Genomic DNA, 9102 nt, shown 5'->3' on the forward strand with positions numbered 1-9102 from the left:
AACAATGGAATGTTGATCACTCCATTACAGTCTTTTATCTCCCCCTAAAAAGATCTATTCTTTACAGACCACCAGTTACTGTGAAGTCTGATTCATCTCCCTGTCTTTCTCTGACACCAGGAATCCTGTAAAAGATGAGGATGTAAATTATACATCGCTTTAAGAGTGGGGCTTGGTGGTCCCTTCTCTCATTCATAATTCCCTATCTTGCACCCCTAACTTTATTTATAATGTTCAGAACTGGAATTTGCATCAGACAAAACAGAAAGGGAAAATACATTTGAAAGACAGTTTAATAATCATGCTTGGATATATTATTTGGAAATGATCATCTTTATTTGTTCAGACTCCTCTCACTCTTCAAGTTGTGTGCAATTCATGTCAGACTTAAGCCTGAACATATTTTTACACAAGAAAATGCTCAGGTTTTCCATTCCACACCAGCGTGTTTTTCTATCTCAGAGAAGTGCAACGTCTCTCGAAATACTGGATGATGTTCATTTATTCACAGGCATTCTTGGCAAGGGCATATTCAGATTGCACACTGCAGAGTTAAATGTGTTGTGTGACTATTTAGGCCTTAGCTACACTTGGGAGTTACAGCGCAATAAAGGAGCCCCAGGCATGCTAGCTCACTACCCGTCCTCACTGGCAAGGCACGTAGAGCGCTCTGACTCCGCAGCTACAGCGCTGCTAGTACTCCACCTTGGTGAGTGGAATTTGCTGCAGGTTTGCTGCACCCCCGCTGGAGCGCCACAGTGCCAGTGTGGACGCCCCGGTCCTATAGTGCGCTCTGATCAGCCACCAGAACTGTCCTACAATGCCTGTGCTAGCCACTCTGGTCATCACTTTGAACTCTACTGCCCTGCCCTCAGGTGACCAACCATCAGACCCACCCTTTAAATTCTCTGGGAATTTTGAAAAATCTCTTCCTGTTTGCTCAGCCACGTGTGGAGTGCTCTCCCCGAGTCCTTCCAGGTGACCAGGCCTCCACGCGCCAGGCGATCCCCAGTATGGAGCAATGGCAAGCTGGACCTCATCAGTGTTTGTGGGAGGAAGCTGTCCAGTCCTGCGCTCCAGCCATAGGAATTACTATACCTTCGGGCAGATATCAAGGGACATAATGGAAACGGGCCATGGCTGGGACGCACTGCAGTGCAGGATTAAAGTGAAGGAGCTGCGGAATGCCTACTGCAAAGCCAGCGAGGCAAACAGCCGCTCTGGTGCTGCCCCTGTGACCTGCCGTTTCTACAAAGAGCTGGATGCGATACTTGGGGCTGACCCCACCTCCACTCCGAGTACCACCATGGACACTTCAGAGCCCAGTGCAACAAGGCAGGAGCAAGAGCAAAGTGGGAGCGAGGGTGCTGAGGCGGAGGAAGACACCCCAGAATCCCTAGATGCATGCAGCCAAGAGCTGTTCTCAAGCCAGGAGGAAGGTAGCCAGTCGCGGAGGCTGGTGCTTGGGGAAGGACAAACACCAGAGGAGGTTCCCGGTAAGCGGCTTTTATTTTGGGAAGGAAGTTATTCTGCGCGGGCTCTTGGGGTGAGGAGGGTTAGGGTTGCATGCATGCCTAGATGTGGAATAGGGCGTTGATGTGCTCTCTCACATCGCGGCCTCAGTGGAGGCCTTCAAAGGTCTCATCCAGAACTTGGGCAATACACTTGCGCAGGTTTCTTGGGAGAGGCACCACGGGTCCTTGTCCCAGTCAGGCTAACTTGTCCGCACCACTGTACTGTGAGAGGTGAGGGGACCATTGTTGCACACAGGCAAGCTGCATATGGGCCAGGGCGGAAGCCACATTGCAGTAGAAGACCCTCCCTTGCTTCCCAGGTCACCCTCAGCAGGGCGACATCTTTCAGGACGAACTCCTGTGGAAAATGTGGGGACAGTGTTCAGTATAGGGCCCCTGCCACTGTTGGCTCTCCCCAAGGCACAGAAAGCCAAAGGACAGTACAGCCATGAAACAATCAGTAATGCTTGACCCTGTGCTTACTCATCATTTTGGGGCTCCTGTGGGTTATGTGCACTCGCTTTGGGACAAGCAAATTATGCTATTGTATAGACTGTGCTGCCCTTAAGTACGGGGGAATCATTGCTCTGTCTGATGTGAACAATGCTGCCTGTTAAGTGTTGCATTTTGCCTGTACTGATGCAACCTTGAGATCTCAGCCGTCTGTGTTATCACTGGCCGAAAGCCTCCAAAGAATCAGAAAGAGGCCACGTAGAAGCAAGGAAGACATGTTGCATGAAGTAATGCAGCATTCAAGTAATGAAAATCAAAAAGTGCAGGAGTGGTGGGAGAGTGAAAGGAGGGTCTGCCAGCAGAATGTGGTTCGCTGGCACCAAAGCATAGAGCAGCTGCTAAGCATCATGGAGCGCCAAACGGACTTGACACAGGCGCTCGTAGCAATGCAAGCGGAGCACTACTGCGCCCTCCCCACCCCGCAGCCCCATCCCAAAACTCTTTCTCTTGTGCCCCCATGTCACCTCCAACCCACTTTCCCCAACATCCGGGTTCTTACCACCACCAGCTGCCTCCAACACCTGTAGCTTCACCACCCAGCCCTGAAAACTACGACCCTTACCCACTGCACTCAACCTCCATCACCATACAGTATAGCCATCCTGAAGTGCAGCACTCATTGCACAGCACTCCAGACAGGACATACGCAAATCTGTGATGTACCGTTCCCCACCCCCTTGCCCTTTCTGTTTCCCAAGCAGTTGTGTCTGTTTTCAATAAATAAATGGATTTTTTGGCTTTGAAAACATTCTTCATTATTGCATAGAGTAAAAGATACCTTAGCCCAGGAAAGAAACAGGCACTGCAAGTCAGCGTAGCAAACAGATTCCTACTAACATTGGAACCACCGCACTTCACTCCCCTGCAGGGCACCAGACATTAATGGTGGCTTTCAGCCTCAAATTGCTCCCTCAAGGCATCCGTAATCCTTGCAGCCCCACGCTGGCCCCTCTAATAGCTCTGCTCTCTGGCTGTTCAAATTCAGCCTCCAGGTGTTGAAACCTCCGACTTCCATGCCTGAGTGAATCTTTCACCCTTCCCTTCACAAATGTTATGGAGGGTACAGCGTGGGATATAACTGCAGGGATATGGTCATCAGCCAGGTCCAGCTTCCCATACAGAGAGTGCCAGCGGCCCTTTAAACAGCCAAAAGCACACTCCACAGTCATTCTGCACCGGCTCAGCCTGTTGTTGAACTGCTCCTTGCTGCTGTCAAGGCTCCCTGTGTAGGGTTTCATGAGTCACAGCATTAAAGGGTAAGCGGGGTCTCCAAGGATCACAATGGGCATTTCGACTTCCCCTACTGTGATCTTCTGATCTGGGAAAAAAGTCCCAGCTTACAGCTTCCTGAACAGGCCAGTGTTCCAAAAGATGCGTGCATCATGTACCTTTCTGGGCCAGCCTGCGTTAATGTCAATGAAACGCCCACGGTGATCCACAAGCGCCTGGAGAGCCATCGAGAAATACCCCTTCCGATTAACGTACTCGGAGGCTATGTGGGCTATATGAAACAGAATTGGAATATGCATGTGTCATAAATATAAAGGGAAAAGTAAACCCCTTTAAAATCCCTCCTGGCCAGAGGAAAAATCCTCTCACCTGTAAAGGGTTAAGAAGCTAAAGGTAACCTCGCTGGCACCTGACCAAAATGACCAATGAGGAGACAAGATACTTTCAAAAGCTGGGAGGAGGGAGAAAAACAAAGGGTCTGTGTCTGTCTGTATGCTGCTTTTGCCGGGGACAGAACAGGAATGGAGTCTTAGAACTTTTAGTAAGTAATCTAGCTAGGTATGTGTTAGAATATGATTTCTTTAAATGGCTGAGAAAAGAGCTGTGCTGAATAGAATGACTATTCCTGTCTGTGTGTCTTTTTTGTAACTTAAGGTTTTGCCTAGAGGGATTCTCTATGTTTTGAATCTAATTACCCTGTAAGGTATCTACCATCCTGATTTTACAGAGGGGATTCCTTTACTTCTATTAAAAGTCTTCTTGTAAGAAAACTGAATGCTTTTTCATTATTCTAAGATCCAAGGGTTTAGGTCTGTGGTCACCTATGCAAATTGGTGAGGATTTTTACCAAACCTTCCCCAGGAAGTGGGGTGCAAGGGTTGGGAGGATTTTTGGGGGAAAGATGTGTCCAAACTACATTTCCCAGTAAACCCAGATAAAGTTTGGTGGTGACATTAGAAATCCAAGGGCAAAGGGTAAAATTAATTTGTACCTTGGGGAAGTTTTAACCTAAGCTGGTAAAAGTAAGCTTAGGAGGTTTTCATGCAGGTCCCCACATCTGTACCCCAGAGTTCAGAGTGGGGAAGGAACCTTGACAGCATGCCATCTATTGCCCCTGTGCAGTTAGGGAAACCCATTTGTGCAAAGCCAGCCACAATGTCATGCACGTTACCCAGAATCATGGTTCTTCTGAGCAGGATGCGATTAATGGCCCTGCAAACTTGCATCAACACGATTCCAACGGTCAACTTCCCCACTCCAAACTGGTTAGCGACCAATCACTAGCTGTCTGGAGTTGCCAGCTTCCAGACTGCAATAGCCACCTGCTTCTCCACCATCAGGGCAGCTCTCAATCTCGTGTCCTTGCGCTGCAGGGTGGGGGCGAGCTCCTCACACAGTCCCATGAAAGAGGCTTTTCTCATCCAAAAGTTCTGCAGCCACTGCTCGTCATCCCAGACTTGCATGACGATGTGATCCCACCACTCAGTGCTTGTTTCCCGAGCCCAAAAGCGGCTCTCCACGGTGGTGAGCATGTCCGTGAATGTCACAAGCAAACTCATGTCATATGCATTACTCAAGTCGATATCTTCGAAGTCCTCACTGCAGTGGTGAGCTGGAGACAGTTTGCACCGGTTCGCTAGAACCGGTTGTTAAATTTAGAAGCCCTTTTAGAACCGATTGTTCCGCAGGGGACAACCGGTTCTGAAAGGGCTTCTAAATTTAACCGGCCAAAAGTGGCGCCTTAGGCGCCGACTCCACGGGTGCTCCAGGGCTGGAGCACCCAAGGGGAAAATTTGGTGGGTGCAGAGCACCCACCGGCAGCTCCCCCCCCAAGGCCCCAGCTCACCTCACCTCCGCTCCGCCTCCACCTCCTCCCCTGAACTCGCCGCCCCGCTCTGCTTCTCTGCCACCCCCCCGGTTTCCCGCGAATCAGCTGTTCACGCGAGAAGCCAGGGCAGGCTGAGAAGCAAGCGGCGGCTTCCCGCTCAGGCCAGGGAGACAGAGCAGAGGTGAGCTCGGGCCGGGGGGCGAGGCGCGAGGAGGGCTGCCCATGCTGCAGCAGGTAACCCGGGGGTGGGGGCGCAGGGGAACCACTCCCCGCCCCAGCTCACCTCCACCATTCTTGGCCTGAGTGGGAAGCTGTGGCCTGCTTCTCAGCCCTCCTTGGCTTCCCGCCGAACAGCTGATTCATGGGAAGCCGGTCGGGGGGGCGGGGGCACGGAGAAGCAGGGCAGGGCGGTGGGTTCAGGGGAGGAGGCGGAGCAGAGGTGAGCTGGGGCTGGGCGTGGGGAGCTGACTGTGGGTGCTCTGCACCCACCAAATTTTCCCCATGGGTGCTCCAGCCATGGAGCGGATCAGTGAGGTAGCAGCCGCTCCCCCTGCTCCCCTCCCTAGCTATGGTCCCCCGCCCCTAGGAGCCAGAAGGACCTGCCAGATGCTTCCTGGGAGCTGCCACAGGTAAGCACTGCCGAGACTCCCCACCTTGCCCCCAGTAGGTGCTTCTGGCTCTTAGGGGTGGGGTGGGCACCCACTACAGTGGCCCACGAGACCCTCCTGCCCGGTTCTGGGGGTAGTCAGGGGACAGGGGAGGGGGGTGGATGGGGCAGGGGTCCTGGGGGTGGCGTCAAGGAACGCAGGGGGTGTTGGATGGAGCAGGAGTCCCGGGGGGCGGGGGTGGGCAACGACCCCCTCGTGGGGTGAGGAGGGAACCCGTTGTTAAGATTTTGGCAGCTCATCACCGCCTCACTGTCTCTTTGGATCATAAGGAATATCTTAACTGCCAAACGTGATGTGCTGGCAAGGCTCGTCAGCATACTCCTCAGCAGTTTGGACTCCATTCCCGCAGACCAAAAGGGAAGACAGAGCCAGCAGTATGAAAAACATTGAAAGATGGCACCAAATGTGGACGGAAGAAAAGGGAATGCTGGGATGCAAACCGATGCATCACGGGGCTTTGGGACAGGACCCAGAATGCCCTGCACTCCCTGCCCACTTCCCACAAGCCACAGCGCCAGAATGGGAAGAGGTGCTTTGTGGGATAGCTGCCCATAATGCACCGCTCCCAATGCAGCTGCAAGTGCCACAAATGTGGCCACGCCAAAGCGCTTGCAGCTGTCAGTGTGGACAGACTGCAGCGCTTTCCCTACTGCACTCTATGAAGGTGGGTTTAACTCACAGCGCTCTACATCTGCAAGTGTAGCCGTGCCCTTAGTGTTATCGATTATTATTGAATTCCAATTAATTCTAACGTAATGAGCTGGGGGATTGTAGGGTTCTAGTCCCAGAATCAAACTTGATTCTTTTGTGCTTATCAAGTTCCATATCTGGGTGGGAATCCTGGTATGTACCACAAAGATACTCACACTGAAGGCAGAGCAAAGCTTTAACCACTTCTAGTAGCACAATTAGTAAAGACAAAAATGTTCCAAACCAAATACAGAGTTAAGGTGATATCTTGTACCATTCCTCAGATATATACTCATATATTCACCCCCTTTCTTGGGGATCCGGTGGTGAAAGACAAAGAACCTTCTCTGTCCCTGGCAATGAGTCTAATGGTCCTGATCAACTGACAACTCCAATTACATGGTGGTCTGGCCTATTATAGGGCTTAGGTGTTGTCATGAATAGTCATGCAAATGTCCAGCCTCCCTTGTCCACATCTAACTTCCTCACCCTAATAATGTTGGGAGGCCTTTTATCCTATAGGTTAGTATATTAATAATTGTAGCTTATTACTAAGGCTATGAGTTTGTCCTGGAGGTCATGGAAGTCACAGATTCCTTGACTTTCTGAGACCTCCATGACTTCTGCAGTGGCTGGTGTGCCTGGCCTGGGGGCTGCCTGAGTAGTTCAAGCAGCCCCTGGGCCAGTCACGGCCACCACTGCTGGGGCAGTCTCGGGCTACTGCGCCCCTCTCCCCTAGCAGCAGCAGGGGTTTGAGTATGGGAGGGGGCAGTGGGCTGGGACATGGGACAGGGTGAGGGATCGGGGCGGTGCTTACCTTGGGTGGCTCCCCGAAAGCTGCAACATCCCCCACCCTCAGCTCCTAGGTGGAGGTGTGACCAGGCAGCTCTGCATACTGCCTCTGCCCCAAGTGCCGGCTCCACAGTTCCCACTGGCCGGGAACCACAGCCAGTGGAAGCTGTGGGGGCAGTGCCTGCAGGCAGAGGCAGCGTGCAGAGCTGCCAGGCCATGCCTCCACCTAGGAGCTGAGGGTGGGGGATGTCATGGCTTCCAGGGAGGCACTAAGTCAGATAGGGAACCTGCCAGCCCACCTCCACCCCCCAGTACCCGCGACGCCTCCTGGGCCACCTCCCCCCCCCCCAGCAAACATGGTGCCCCCGGGCCGCTTCCTCCCGCCCACCCTAGATTTAGTCAGGTGTATACAGTACAAGTCATGGATAAGTCACAAACCGTGAATTTTTGTCCATGACTTTTACTAAAAATACCCATTACTAAAACATAGCCTTACTTATTACATCTCCCATTGCACAGACATTGTCTCACTGCAGCCACACTTGCCACAAGCTTCAGAGCGTGTTAGAGCTGCCACCTTTGCTAAACAAAAGAAGTTTAAGGGCGACTCTTTCGAGCGGGCGAGGCGGAACAATAGCTGTCTCACAGCCAGCCACTCGGCCAGGCGTTAGCTCCTTCTGCACGCAGAGCCCAGAAGCTACCCTGGGGAACGCTGGCCCATCTGCTGAACCCTTCAGGGGTTTCCTTTGCCCTGTGCAGCCCCCATCCCACTGTCACCAGGGCAAATTCATGGTTAAACATCTGCCAACAGTCTATCCTAAAATAGCAAGCCTAGTATCAGCTCAATATTCCTGGTAGTATTTTAGACAAACCCCTTCTTAAGCACCCTATTCCTACTTCCCCAAAACTCAGGGTAACCGTTGGCCATTTATCCATGCCAAAGTTCACAGGCCTCAAAGCATTATGTTAACTTATATCTTATGCTAACTATTAAGCTAAATATCTCATGACACAGGCATGTAAATTCCTTGTGTTATTGCCAACTAAAATAAAATACTATAGCTAGCTCCATGAGCTACAAACATTAGTTCATTTAGGGAAGGGTCTTTAGAATTATAGGGTGAAATGCTGGCTCCACTGAAGTCAATGAGAGCTTTGCCATTGACTTCAATGGGGCCAGGTTTTCACTTACGTATCTAATGAAAATGTTGGTTTTATGTAATGAACAGGACTATATCATAGGTGCTAACATTCATCAGTAATTAATAAATAACTCTTTAGGGAGAAAACAGGGACATTATTTTTATTGTTGTTATTACTACTACTGTGTTAGTGCTCCCAGATATGACCAAGATGAAAGTTCCATAGTGCTAGGTGCTGTGCAAACATAAGAAGATCCAGCCCCAGAGAATTAATGATCTAATTTGAAAAGAGATAGAAGTGAGTGTAACAAACAAGGCGGAGAAAGGGGTGGAAGTATGAGAGTTTGTTAGCCCTATCAGAAATGTACAATACTGTACTCAATGAATTCAGATGTTGCTTAACACTAGACTTTTCCTGATGTATAGGGATAGAATTCTACATGCTTTTTTAATAGATTCCAGATATTGATAGACAACAAAACCGTAAAAGAGGCATTTTCATTATAAGCCCTTTTCTTCAAATGCATCTATAACTTTCTGGAAATAAAAATCCTCCCCATTTAATTTTTTAGATGGTAAGCTTTTCAGGGAAGGGACCCTGGGTGAAAGTCTGCTCCTAATGAAGTCTGTGGGAGTTTTACCCTTGAATTCAATGAGGCCAGGATTTTTACCTCCTGTCTTCATCTGTGTTTGTACAGCACCTAATAAAATGGGGCTCTTGTCGT

Source organism: Lepidochelys kempii, chromosome 3 (assembly GCF_965140285.1).
Source record: "Lepidochelys kempii isolate rLepKem1 chromosome 3, rLepKem1.hap1, whole genome shotgun sequence".
Taxonomy (NCBI): Eukaryota; Metazoa; Chordata; order Testudines; family Cheloniidae; genus Lepidochelys; species Lepidochelys kempii.